Raw genomic sequence first — 14810 nt, forward strand, 5'->3', positions numbered from 1 at the left:
TGTAGCCAGGAGTACGCTGTGAGCACATTTAGAGAGTAGACCTATTTCAGAATCTCTTGTATCTTGCCTATGTCCACAAATATAGGCCCTTAGGAAATATTTACAGAACTAATGAATCATTATCTGTTTCTAAGGCATATTTTGCCAAATAGTTTTCCTATAATGTATCCAAAATACTTTATATTTTTCCATGTGTAAATATATTATTTTCCTGAGAAAATTAGGATATCTGATTTTTTTTTTCTAATGAGGAGCATTTCCTATTAAGAGTTAGAAGAAGCAATTCTGCAGACTTTTATTTAACCCAATCATGTTAAAATACTTACCAGGGAAATATTTTTAAGTCTAACTAGTATATAAATATTTTTGCTGCAGAATAGTTCATTTCTGTTTTCCCAATTTTAACTCAAACCAAGTAGATTTTGATGATAGAGCTGTTAAATTAGTTTTAAACTAGGGTATGAACTAAACTAATAAGGACATGAATCAGGAAACAAAGTTTGGGATGTGAAATGGGAATCAGGGTGGATATGCAGAAATTCCACATAGATTGCATTCCCTCCTTTGTAAATCTCTCTGAATGCTGACAGTAACGCTGTTTCTGGCCAGTGGAAATAGCAGTCACTAAATAACTGTGTCATTCAGAAATGTGTTCTAACATGTATTTTTATTATAATTATGAATAAGTCCCAGACATCAAATTAAGCAGTCAGTAAATCCCTAAGATTGCTAGATGGAAAATCAGATTTATAATTATGGCCCCAACAGTGAACAATATTTTTGAAAGTTAAGCAAAAATTGCCTAAGGTTGAGAAATGCTTTCTCAGCAGGTGAAATTAGAGTTTGGTGATAAAAATAAAAATCTCTGTGTGTGTGTGTGTGTATACACACACACACATATATTTTTGCTGAAAGGAAGACAAATAACATGTATATAATTTAAATTTGTTAATAAGTATGGTGTTAATTTATTAATAATAAGCTTTATCCTTTCTGATTAAAGGAATAGTTGAGAAAACATATTATGTGCCAAACCCTGTGTCTGATGATTTTATATATGAGATCCCCTTGAATCCTTTTGAAAACCTAGCAATGTGGACCAAACATTAATTTTCACAGATGAAGGATTTGGAATTCGCATGGACCATGAGGAGGATTTTTCAAAACTCAATATGTAGAAATCCAGTTTGTCCTGGATTGGTTGTCCTGTCCAGGTTGTCCACCCCACATCTTTTTTTTTAATGTATCATGATTTATGCTTCACCTCTTTTTTGTGTGTTTCAATTAAGATCAATCTAAGTGTTTTGGAGAGCATTAATGGAGAGATATTATTATATTATTTCAAGTTGTAATAGTTCTTCTATGGTTAATGAGATTAGATTGGATAATGTCTGAGAAATTACTCTTTGAACTGAAAAGTGCTGTATAAACATTCAGTACTTAACACATAGCCAGTATTTATTGAGTACCTATTATCTTCTAGACACTATGCCAGGCTCTAAAGTTAGAGCAACAAACAAAATATACCAGATACTTTTGTCAGGAAGCTCCTGTTTTAGGTTGGAGAATCGGGAAATAAACAGGTAAACAATAAGTGAGAGAGAATTCATAGTCTGATAAAATCTATAACAAATAAATTATGACAATGTCATAAAAAATGAGCTGCAGGAACAGGGCTGGTGGGGAGCATAGTTTCTCTAGATTGAATGGTCACCAAGGATCAAATGATGGCGAGTCATGGAGGAGTCTCCGGGAATGGCATTACACACAGAAACACACCCATGCACTCACACACATATATATGCATGCACACGTGCATAATGCAGACTGCACAGAGGACTCATGCCAAGAATAAGCTCAGAAGGTTCAAGGCACAGAAGGAAAGAGAGGCCAGCTTGGCTGCATCCTGGTGGACAAGAAGGAGAATGGAGTGAGACGTCAGCAAGAGCTAGCGATAGGTTGATCCTCTTACAGTGAAAGATGTGGAGAGCAGTCGATGCAGTGATTCTCAAACCATCTGTGGAGCAGGATGAGTTGTTTTTCTCTTTTGTCTTGTGATTTCCAATTCAGTTTTAGGCTGATAATCTTGTAAAATCCAACAAAAGTTAAAATTAGACTAGTGCACTGATGGAAAAACATAAAATTTGCTAAACACTTACATGGATCTTATTGTGGACCAGTAATAAAATGTTCATAGACCAGAGACAGTTTGGAAATAGCAATTTTTTAAGCTCTGATTGAGGCAGTTTGAAGCAGAATGGTAAGCTAATTTGAGCTGAATAGAATGTAATATAAATGTGTATGTGTGGGTGTGTGGGTGTGTATAAAATCACCACTGAACCCTACAGCCTAGAGTGATAAGAAATCTCTTTCCCATTGGTTCAGGACTCATTACTTTTTTCCCCAGGGATATAGAAGGAGTTCACATTCAAGTTTGATTTTGTCTTGTACATAAGTAATAGTGAAAAGAAAACAAAACAAAACATAATGCTGAAGTCAGAGAAAACATTGCCTGTATAACATTCCAGAGCTAAATTTTATATTTAATAATGGATCTGAACACAGACTCCAATATGTAAGTTAGTATTTTTAGAATCTGCTCATAATGAATCTGTAATGATGATATTTGAGTTAAAAGCTTCTCTTGTTTTTTTTTTCCCCCTCAAATTGTAGAAGAGATTTAGGATAAAGAAAGATTTGTACACATAATAAAGAAAACCAGCTTTTATTTTAAAAAAATATTCCTGAAGCTCAAAGAGATTGTCTTCTCAAGTTCTTCCACCTAGAAGAGGCAGCACTGAGAATAGAAGGATTCTTGTTTGTGTTGGTCTTGCTAGTTACTTCTAATTGAAATCTCGCATGATATGCACTGGATATTAGGTTAAAAGTTCACTTCTCTCCCTTTATATTTTACTTCTTCTTTCCTGAATTTACATATTTTTATGCCACCAACATGTTGTAAGTAATACATCAAGCGTATTTCAGTCAGATTTCTTAAAGAATCAAGTCATTTTTCTAAGTGGCATTAAAATCTGCTTAACTTTAATCATGAATCTGGAAAAGAAGACACTTAAAATTAGGGATTATCCCTGAGATCCTCAGATCTGACAGACCCAGTTTCACTTTTTACATCAAATGCCAGAACTATTGACATCTTAATAAAAGTGGATTTTACAAATGAAATGCTTTAAAAGCATTAGGAAAGATGCATCAAGTAACAAACATATGCCGTGTTTTGCTTGCACTGGGCTTCCCCGTGGAACAATGACAGACATTATGAGAAAGTGCAGACAAATTATGAGGACAATCCTGATGTGGCTGATAAAGCCACTGATATGAATAGCAAGGAAGACAAATGGCGAACAGCAGTCACATTCCAGTGCTCTAAACCAACAGCCTAGTCAGTTAAAACCTCCTTCTGTTAAATAATGCTAAATTATACTTCATGAGAAAGCTGAATGATACAAGCAGATTTTTTAAACTATGATCATAAATAAATTGTTCTTATCAAAAGAGGCTCGTTTACTCCTTTAACGCTTTCTTTGATACTGGGTGTGCAGGCCTTTTACCCTAATGTGTCCCACGCTCAGCCAAGATGTACACCCTGCCTTGCAGTGACAGGTTCTCCATTTACGAAGCCCCGATGTCTGTCAATGGCCATTTCCACCTTCCACCTTAGAAGACTTGCCTCTAAAGTACTTTTTAGTTGTTGTTGTTGTTGTTGCTGTTTTTCTTTTTGTTTGTTCATTCATTTTTCAATAGATAAGGGAACACAATCAGCATCCGTTTTTATTTCATGTTTTGGAAATTTTGTTAAGGTCTGGGAATATGCTTCCTCTTCTCAAGGACGCCTACTTCAGCATCTCACAGATAGATTTCTTAAACATATACAGCACAAAAAAGCAGATGTTACGAATCTAAGCCTACTGTAAAATACACTGTTAATCTAATAAAAGCAGACACTGAAAATATCATAACAGTAGTATCTGAGTGGTTAAGCATGAGGGCTTTGTATAGATCCCAGCTCAGCCATTTAAGAGCATTAAATAACACTATAATTTTGAAAATATTGTATAAACCTGTTTCATTTTTTTTTCCAAAATAAAAATGACAGTAGCTGAGATGAGGAAGGTTTATTTTGAGGAGGCTTAAACTCCCAGCCTCTTTGAAATGGGAGTACTGGCCATTGACTCAGAGGTGCCACTCCTGCTTAATGTGTTAATACGTACACATATTCTCAGCCTATTACTCAACACACAGTACCTGCTCACTACCTGTTGGGCTTATTGGCATGACTAGTAGTTGTAGAAGTAGAGACAATAGTCATAATACTGCTAGACTATTACTGTAATACTCTATGCTGGCAACGTAACAAATGCTGAATAAGTGAGTGTATGACTCAGTAAATAGATGATGACTTGAATCCTTTTTCAGAAAGGAATAATGTATATAATAATGGAGAAGCAAAAGTTTTATGTAAATTCTTATTTCAAAGGATTTGGATCATGCTACCTAGAGCAATTTAAATGATCACCTGGTTCAATTCCCTCATCTATGGAGAGAAATACTGAGGCCAAGGGAGACCCAGTCTTCTATCAAAAGTCACATAGCTCGTGGTGGAATAAAGCTTCCTTGGATTTAGTTATGTGACACATCAAATATCCACATGCATATGGGGATGTATAGTGCATTTCTCTCACAATGGTGAAAGTGGTTAATACATAAATTATAAATATATATGCACATATTTGACATATTGTGGTGTTCCGCATAAACTTTTCTAAAGGTGTAACAGTCATGGAAAGAAAGATGAATATGTGTCCCTCCAAATTTGTAAAGGTTTCTTTTAAAATTGCAGTAGTATTATTCATGAACTATTACATGTTTAGTTGGGAAAAAAAGAACAAAATATAGGAAAGTCATCAGTTTCATTGTCATCCTTACACTGTCCGTATCCCAAACTCACGTGCCTATTTTCTCTGAGGGACCCTATGAGCATCCAGTAGGACAACTGCCAATGAAGATTTTGCAATGTCCTACTTTAGCTGATTTCTTTCAATCAGAAACCTCATGACCATTGGAAAAATCCCTAATCATTGGAATTAAGTTGTCCATTGGAATTGTCTTGATGGTTGGGCTTATGTTCTTATAAACAGACATTTGGCAAAAAAACAGAGAAATATTTTGATGGTACCAGCAGAGAAGAAAGCCCCTCTCCTGTCTTCTCTCCCTTCTGATTTCCAATCCTTGTAAAGAGGAATGTATTAGGCACAAACTTAGCTGGCCAGATTTCTTGATTCATTCATTCTTTCATACATTCATTCCATAAATTCTCATTAAATGCTCCCTCTGTGTTTAAGGCACGGGGAATACAATAGTTTCATACCAGCCCTCATGGAGTTCAAGGTCTCAAGGAGGATGTAGACGAGTATGCAGGCATTGGTGAGCAATGAATGCCATCAGAGTGTTAGATGCACTTTGAGAGCACATAGAAAAAAGACACCTAGCTCAGACTTGGAGGACTATGGAATGCTTCCCGAAGAAAATGCCTTTAAAGCTGAAACTTGGAGTAGAAATGAGTAAAGTGCAGGGTATCCCAGGCAGAAGATCAGCATGGGGTAAAGTCTAGTAGCAGAACACAGGGAGCGTGGGGGACTACAAGAGATACTGCTGAAGAGATTAAGTAGGAATTCAATGAAAGAAGAGATTAAGACATATAAGGTCTCAGATTGTGACCTTATTGGGGTGTGTATATATATGATGTATGCATACACACACACGTCTGTGTACACAGATTCTCTGAGAGTGTGTGTATATGTAGCACCTGCCAGCTAATCAGCAGTTAGATATACAGAAGTTCAATAATGGATTTCTCATGACAAATTTTACAATCGCTTACAATCATCTCCTCCTCTTCATGTAGTAAATCTTCATTTGAGTCTGAAAACAGCTTCGAAGAATCTTATCTTCCACCATGCTTTCTGGACAGCACACTAAATATATTTCAGATGCATTTTTCACATTTAATCTTGAGAGAAACTGGCAAAATGGGGAATCAAGTGAAGACTACAATTATTGCTCATGAACTTTTGATAATGTTGTCTTCCAATGTCTGTTCACATTCATATATGAGCACAAGCCTGCCAGAATATAGAGACATATTTTTTATTCCATTTCACAATTCCATTATTCAACATCTATTTCTAAGGTCTGACTAATACTGACAGCATGTTGGAGGGCATGCTTATCTAACATGATTGTAGTTCCATGAGTTGTTGTAAGGCCCTTTGTTTCAACAACAATTATTTATGGAGAAATGCTTTCTTAGAGTCAGACAGCACAAAGGACGTGTCTGCTGGAAGGACATATAAAGACAGCTTCACTCCAAATTAATGGATTCAGTTTGTATTTCTCTGTGCAACACAAATGGACAAAACTATCTGCCGCTGTTGGAGATGGTGAGGTGCAAGTAGTAAGAAAGTGTTATGTTCACATAATGCTTTAGTTTCAAACAGGCATCACAGCTGATCTTCACAAAGGTGTAGGGAATCATTAGAAAAGGACTTCTCAACCCCATTCAACATATAAGGAGACATCATTTTAAATAGTCAAGCATTTTACCGAAGACCAATGGAGAGTGAATTGCATGACTAGGTTTAGAATCAGATCATCTGACTCCCCAGTCCAGTCCTCTTTACAGTGACTTCCCTCTGGGGAACATGATTGTCCCCATCTATTTAACTCATTGCACAGCTCAAAAATAAAATTTTCAGCAGAAATGGGTGACATTAAGTTTCCCAAATGTGTATGCCCAGTATACGTTGATTAAGGAAAGAAATCATTGGTTTATAGGTTCTCCTATGTAATATTGTAACTGACTACCCAAAACTGGCACAGCTAACTGTATCACACCATATGTCAGCTTTCAACTTTCAAATCACATGCTCTAAGCAGTGTGGTGGGGGAACAGTAATATGGGTCATAGGTTCCATTTCCAAGTCACAGTATATCTCAATGCATTGTAAAGCCTCACTGCTCAGATAGAATCCCTTGATTTGTCCGTTGTGATAAATGTGATAGATTGTGCTAACAATGAAATTAATACACAAATATAAAGCCTGTAGCAGGATTTGATTTATTCTATACAAGCTTGAAACTAATAATTATTATAGAACAAATTTATGGAATCTATTTTGGTCTACTTTATGATAAATGCCATGTCAAGAAAAGACTTTTCACCTTTATGAAAAAGTACATTGCTAATTTGTTATATTTCTGCTTTACTCTTTATTGTATATATCTTGTTTATTCTTTATAACCACGGTTTTCCTCATATTGTTGTTTTTGTTTCCTTTTCCTTTCTATATAATGCATAAATTTCATTTATTCTATAAAAGGCACTATAATAGTCAAATACACATCTACAGAGGTAATGAAAATTAAAATGACACTTACATTGCTTTACACATAAGAAAGGAGCGATTTCAAAATGACCCCCAGCACTGGTGATGTTATAGCCCAGTATACTCATTCTTTGTCTATTGTTCAAACTACCACACTGCTTTGGAAAGCAATAATGTAGTTTCCAGCAAGATCTAGGATGATACTTTTAATCATCAATCAAGTTATTCTATGATTTTACTTCGCCCAAATATATAATTAAACAAAAGCAGAAACATTAATGATGTGCTTATTGTAGGATTATGAATAATATGAAGGAAGAAAACAATAAAAATAAAGTATTATATAAAGAGACATTGTTTAATAAACTATATATATATACATAAAAACACTGGGACATAAATCAGTGATTATAGAAAGAAAACTGAGAATTCTGGAGATTGACTGGGTTGTCATTGAGTGGATTAAGTATTGGCAAGAATGGGTCAGCTGGTGCCAGCTGTATGGTCAAGAGTGGTGTTGGTGTAGGCCTTTGAAGAAAACGTGGGCTCGTATTTCATAAGAAGCTCTAAAGTTACAAGTCACACATAGTGAGTGCTCAGTGATTAGGAAAGATATTTCCAGGAATGATTCATGGGACCCTAGGGATGGATGAAAGAACATTGATGCAGAAGAATGAAGGTCAGCGGGACGATGGGTCCAAGAAGTCCCTCAATCTAACGTGGATGGAGAGCTGGGACCGTTCTGGGAAAGGGAACCATGATAAAGTGCCACACACAGCATCACACACCACAGAACAAGAGACCTGAATTGAAACACTCTGCTCAACATGCCATTGTCACAGAATCTGCGTTCATAAAAGATGTATGAGATAAGTGTTTATTTGTCATAAAACACTTGATGGCAAATGGCAAAGAAAGCAATTCAAACTGACTTGGAGGAAAAAAATGCCACAAATCCAAAGGCAGGGTGACTGTTCAGGTAAAAATATGTCTATCTTCATCTTTGGGTTCTGATTTTCTGTTTTGGTTTTATTCCCAGGCAAACTCTACGTTCACTCTAGCCAGACAGCCAAAAAGCCCAGGCTTATGACCTATCAGCTAGGCAACATTTGTGGAACAAGAGGTTCTCTTTTTTGGTTATTAAAAATAATAATAAAATAAAATCCTGATATTTAAACATATGGCCTGACGGGTCAAATATCCTTCTTGAGGCAAGCATAGCGATTAAGTGACCGGAATACACTAATGATCTTGAACTGTGTCACACTGCCACCTCTGGAATCGAGGCTGGTGGCAACCTTAGTTATCATATTTAACTAGAGGGAGTCTCTCAAAGGCAAGTTGAAACCACCTGAATAATGTGGGATGATGATTCGTGTATCCAGCTGGTTTGGAGAGGAAATATATGATAATCATAGCAGATTTTAATAAGTGAACTTTTTGGAAAGGTGTGGATAGGGACTATGGAAAACAAGGAAAGATGTGAGAACCTCAAGGCTAGCAAGACTCTTAGACATAAAGGATCACGTTGAGGGAACAAGAGAGAAACCCATGAGGAGCTGTGCCCCGGCACAGAGGGACCAGAGAGATACAGACACTGCCCTCAACTTTCTTCAACCCTTCTAGCTCCTGATATCAATTCTCATCATAAAACTCAAACCAAAGGTATAAGGCAAGAAAACATAACAGGCTGCAGAGTAGGTTGGGGAAGGACCATATGCGGTCTGGGTGTAAAGAGAAAATACAAAACACAGTAAAAGGGAAAATAGTAGCTGTTGTTCATGACACTGGAACTGGCCTGAGGCTGTGTGTGTGTAAAGTCACTGGTGTGGTGTGGAAGAAATCAGAAACTGGCGACAATGGGTCATTGAAAGTAATGAATTAGAGTCAAGGGATATTTTAGATCCTGCAGGTGTTGTAGAATGACAGCACTTAGAACAATGCAAATGAAGTAAAATAGGTGAATCCGTGCATGAAACGTGGCCCTCCTTTATGTAAACCATACTGACCACATGTGAGTGTTTTTTTCCTGATCTCTAACTCCACAGTACTTACCCTTCCTTAATTCCTATATTATTCATTGTCTATGTCATCAGTCAAGATCTCTCCCCAGCCATGTGTATGTTAATATTGTGATGGTTAATTTTACATGTCACCTTGACTGGGTCACAGGATGCCCAGGCTTTTGGGCAAATGGCATTCTAGGTGTGTCTGTGAAGGTGTTTCTGGGTGAGATTAGCACTAGAGTCAGTTGACTAAGTAGAGCCGACTGCCGTCCCTAATGTGGGTGGCCCTCATCTAATTGGCTGAAGGCCTGGATAGAACAAAGAGGCTGACCCTTCTGCCAATAAGAGTTAACTGACTGCTGACCTGGGACATTGGTCTTTTCTTGCTTTTGGACTTGAACTGAAACATCAGCCCTTCTTGTGTCTTGCGCTTGGTAGCTTTTGTATGGGAACGTACACTTTCCCGGTTCTCAGGCTTTTGGACTTAGACTGGAATTACACTATTTCCAGCTTACCGACTGCAGAGTATGGGACATCTTAAGCCTCTATAATCATATGAGCCAATTCCTTACAATAAACCTCTTTCTCTATAGATACATCCTGTTGGCTCCATTTCTGTGGAGAACCCTGACTAATACAACTATATATACAAAGGCGATTGCTACACAACTCTTAGCCATATGGGTTCAAGGCCAGTGACTTACACGTCTATAAATCACGTCTAGGTAGTTAGGCATCATTTTACTTATGAGTAGTTTGTTGAGTTCTTGGTCTTTTAAATGACCATTTGTCCATACAGTCTGGCTTCTTAAAAGTAGATGTGAGTTTGTTTAAATAATATCTGTAGTAAGTCGAGTGCAGAGGCACTGTAGTAACTGCCATTTCTGACCTTGATGTAAAAGTGTTAAAATGGAGAATCTCTCCCTTCCAGACACTTCCTAATGTCTTTCCATTTTTTTAGTTTGCTAATTTGAACTTCGTTAATACGCTATGATAGAGTATGTAATCACAGGTGACTTCCTTTTTCATTGAATATTACAAAAATAAGTTCACTCATGTAGTTTTTGTAGCTTGTTTAGTTATTTTTGTAGTTGTATAATATTCCACTGAGTAAGTATATCATAATTACATTAAACATTTATGAATCTTTGTTTTTTTCCGGTTCCTAACTATTATGAACAAGGCTGTCATTGACAGTTGTCCTAAAGGTTTCCTGGTGCACAGTCAGAATTCCTCTAATGTTTTTAACCTTAGGAAGTCATAAATTATGTAAATGCTAAGATTTTGAAATGCTACAAAACTATTTCTTAAAGTGGTTTTACCATTTATCTATAACTTTTTCAGCACTCAGTATTAATCAGATTTCCACTTTTTAATGGTCTAGTGAGTGTGAAATTGATTATAATCTCCATTCTCTTAATGTCCAGTAAGGTTGAGAATTTGTCCTCAAGTTTCCCAGCCATTCCTTTACCTTGTTGGAGAGATAGCTGTTCATGATTTTTGTCTTTTTTTTTTTTTTTTTTTTTTAATAAAAAGGCTATTTCTTTCTTATTGATTTGCAACTTTTACTATATCCTCAACATCAAATATCAATGTCATATGCTACAATTATTACTCTCACATAAGGGCTTCCTCTTTAACTTTATGGTATTGTTTGATGAACGTAATTTCTTAATTTGAATGTAATCAAATGTTTGAAACTTAAGTTCTATGCTAGTGTTTAACATGAATTACTTAGATCATTCTTTCATTTCCTAGAGACAATATAGGCATTCTCCTCTATTCTAAGAGTTTTAGGGGTTTGGTTCATATTTAAATTCTTATTCTGTTTGGAGTGTATTCTTGTGTGTGTGTGTTTTCTGACAACAGAGATCCAGTTTAATTTAAAAATATGTGTAACCTATTGTCTCAACACTCTTTGTTGAATGGTATCCCCTTTCTGCAATGATCAGCATGCTACATAGGTAGACCTGCTAAGTCTACATATTCCCTGAATCACTTCCTGAAATATCTGTTGTCTTCGCAGTGGTCAAGTTGTCTATCCCTGTGTCAATAACATGCAGTAACCTCTGCTTCTGTGTTTATGCTATTTCATATAAAAATTTGAACCACTTTGTCAAATGCCTCAAAAAAAAAAATCTCCTAGGGTTTGAATTTAATTGCATTAAACCTATGGATCAATTTGGCAACATGTTTCATTGTTTAATCTTTTTATCTATGAATACCTGTATCTATTTAATTTAAAGTATATGCTGATTGTCTTTATCCTAATCAATGATGCCTACAACTATGACTGGCACATAATATTTGCATGTAAATATGTCCAAATTTATAATCAGAAAGTATTAATGGATCTTAGGACTGATGTTACCTTAAGGGAGAAATAAGTGAAACCATTAGCTGAGATAAAAATTCTCTTTACAACATCCCATCAAAGGGTTGTCTTGTCTCTATCTGGCACTACCATTGACAGGGCGCTCACTACCTACTGAGGAGGTTTCTGAAGAACAAATGTTTAAAAAATCAGTTTCTCACCTTGTTCTAAAATTACCCATTCAGTTTGGCTTATTTATAAAACTTCACATAACTCCTTTTAGATTTTCATCTAACTAGCTCAGTTTTTCTTTTTAGCTGCCTTTTCCTTAACTACTTCTTACCGATCACAGATTTGTTCTTTCTTATTCTTTGTGATTTATAGAACCTCTTACTTGAAACAGAAACACTGCTTATCAAAGGTCTCAGTATAAGTCCACGTGTCCAGCTTCCTCCTTTGTATTTTCTTTCTCACCATTCATTAGTGACATACTGAGGTCATCTTCTAAACCTTTGTGTTTCATCTGCCGTGTTTTATGATATGCAGAGCCATGTTACAGACCCATCAAAGCCTTCATTATTCCCTATTCATGTGAATCTGTATGAAAATTTGTCATTTATTAATATTTAAAGAAGCCATTCTTTCCTACATTATTATTATTATTTTTTTATGCTGTAACACTCAACTTTGTCTTTCCTTTTTCTCTAGTAATGGGATTACTTCTGATTTCTCTACATATACATGTCAAAAGCTCACTATTTTAGCTGTGCCATGGGGGACTTCCCAAGGCCATCAGCAATTTTAATTAATTAAGTGGGTGAGGCTGGAGGCGGCTTCTGAATCCCCAGGCTTCCTTCACTCGCGGCAAAAAAATGGCGTATCAGAATTGCATACCTTTTAAAGAAATGTAGAAGCTGAAGAACTTGATCAGAGGAAGCTAATTCAGACTGTACTGTTGTTTCATTTGTTTAAAATGTATTTCAACTTATTAAAAGAGTGACTGGAGTAAGGACAGGAAAAGCTCTTCTAAGACTTTCTGTATTTCCCATCCTTGTAAATTTGCTGAGTACGGAATAGATGCTCAGTATGTGTTGATCAAACACATTTACTGAAATGGGGTATTTTAGAAACAAGACTATAAGCCAGGACTTATATTTCCTTTACAAGGATTATAAATGTAGAAAAATACAACTGGCAAAAAAAAAAAAAAAAAAAAGGCTCCATGATTTTTATTGCAGTCAGTTGATTTTTGATAAAAAGGAAAATTACTGCATGAGAGGATCCAGCTCTATTAACATATATTTAAACATTTTCCAATATTAGCGCTGCATTCCATTGTGACCTGCCCATGATGCTGGCCCCAGTCAGCAAGCTGAGACTTTCACCTTTGCTCAGCTAAGCCTTGTGAACACACTGTCTCTCTCCCTCTCTTTCCCTTCTCTGTCCTTCTCTCTGTCTCTGTCTCCATCTCTCTCTCTCTCTCTCCCCCTCTCTCTCATATCTAAGTTCTGGACCCCATGCTGTAATTTACCCAGTGCAGCAGCCATTCTCATTTCCTTCCCAATAATTATACCAGGACAGAAAATGCCCCTAAATTAATCCATCACACTGGCACAGATTCTAATGAGTGGGGAAATGCCAAAAATGATCCATTATCACTGCAATTGGAAAATCATAATATCATAGTTCAGCCTGAGCAGCCAGTAAAGGGAATCTCTGAAGCATACAGTGAAGGCTGGATGAGGAAAGCACATCCTAGTCCTGGAGCTGCCTCAGTGGGGCACTCACTGATTTATATGTCCACACGGCTATGCCCATCCGTGTGTACAGACATTACCCTACCCCCAGAGTACCTGTGTGTGCTCCTCCTGGGTCTTGAAAATCTAGATCATTCTCCCTTAGTTGAGTTTTAAGAGGTCACTTGACCAAAATGCAAAGCCACAGTGCCCTCAAGTGGTGTAACCGATTCAGAATATTTATTTCTGGGTGGCTGGATTCTTCCTTCAAAAATCTTTTTTTTTTTTTTTCATTTTTAATTTTAAGAGGCCACCCATATGAACATCAGCAACAATAACAACAATGAAATGTTTCTCCACCTACCTACTCTCATTTTTTAAAAGTTGGTCTCCTTTCTGCATTGTCTCATCTCACTTTTCTCTCCATCCCTCAGCTCCAATAGTCCATTGTATTCCTTTAGCTCAGCTTGCAAATGTCCCAAGATCTGGGTGGTCACTGGAGCCATCGGATGAGTCAGGGACACTACTATCTCCACCTCCTCTACCAAATAGGGGATGTCGCCTGAGAAAAGTACTGGAAGAACAATGTATACCAGCCCCTCAGTTGTGTGAAAACAGATGTGAAGATAATCAAAGTCTTTACATGGGCCTCTGGTGAATCTGTACTTTGTGAGTAACCACATTCAGAATTTCTCAGTTCCATTTTAGGAATATTCCTATCAGTTCTGAGCTTCACTCTGGGCTGCACAGAGAAAAATGCAAGTATTTTTAAATTACTACTTTATTTGATTAGTATTTGCCTTAATCATTTAAAAATTTTTATTTCATCATATTTTATGTATTTTTTCCTAATAATCGCACCTCAATGGGTTTCATTATGAGAAATGTGGTGGCAATTTCATATATGGCATTTTTTGAGAAGGAAGAATTATGTGTGCCCATTTTTCTTTATTTGAATTTTAAACTATTGTGCAATTCTAGTTAAGTGTGGAAGAGTCACTTATCAGGGAATTATTGTCAAAGGGAAAAGTCTAAAGGTCACTGTTGAATAGTAACCAATAATGAAATAAAGTAAGTTAGGTTAGTAAATTTTGTGGATATAAAATATACATTCATGTAACCTCTTTTATGAAACAGAAGAAAAAATAAAAACAATCACACCGCAGAAAATTTACATTCTTGTGGCCACAAAAGTTGAAATTTCATGAGAACTGTGTTTGACTAAATAGAACAGACAGTCCAGAGGGAGATGAAGTGTATTTGCAGTATCTCCATATTCTGAGACATGAAGCTCTTAGCTTATAGGAATGATGAGGAAAAAAGTAGTGTATATAGGTATTACTTTTAGACC

Source organism: Camelus dromedarius, chromosome 9 (assembly GCF_036321535.1).
Source record: "Camelus dromedarius isolate mCamDro1 chromosome 9, mCamDro1.pat, whole genome shotgun sequence".
Classification (NCBI taxonomy): domain Eukaryota; kingdom Metazoa; phylum Chordata; class Mammalia; order Artiodactyla; family Camelidae; genus Camelus; species Camelus dromedarius.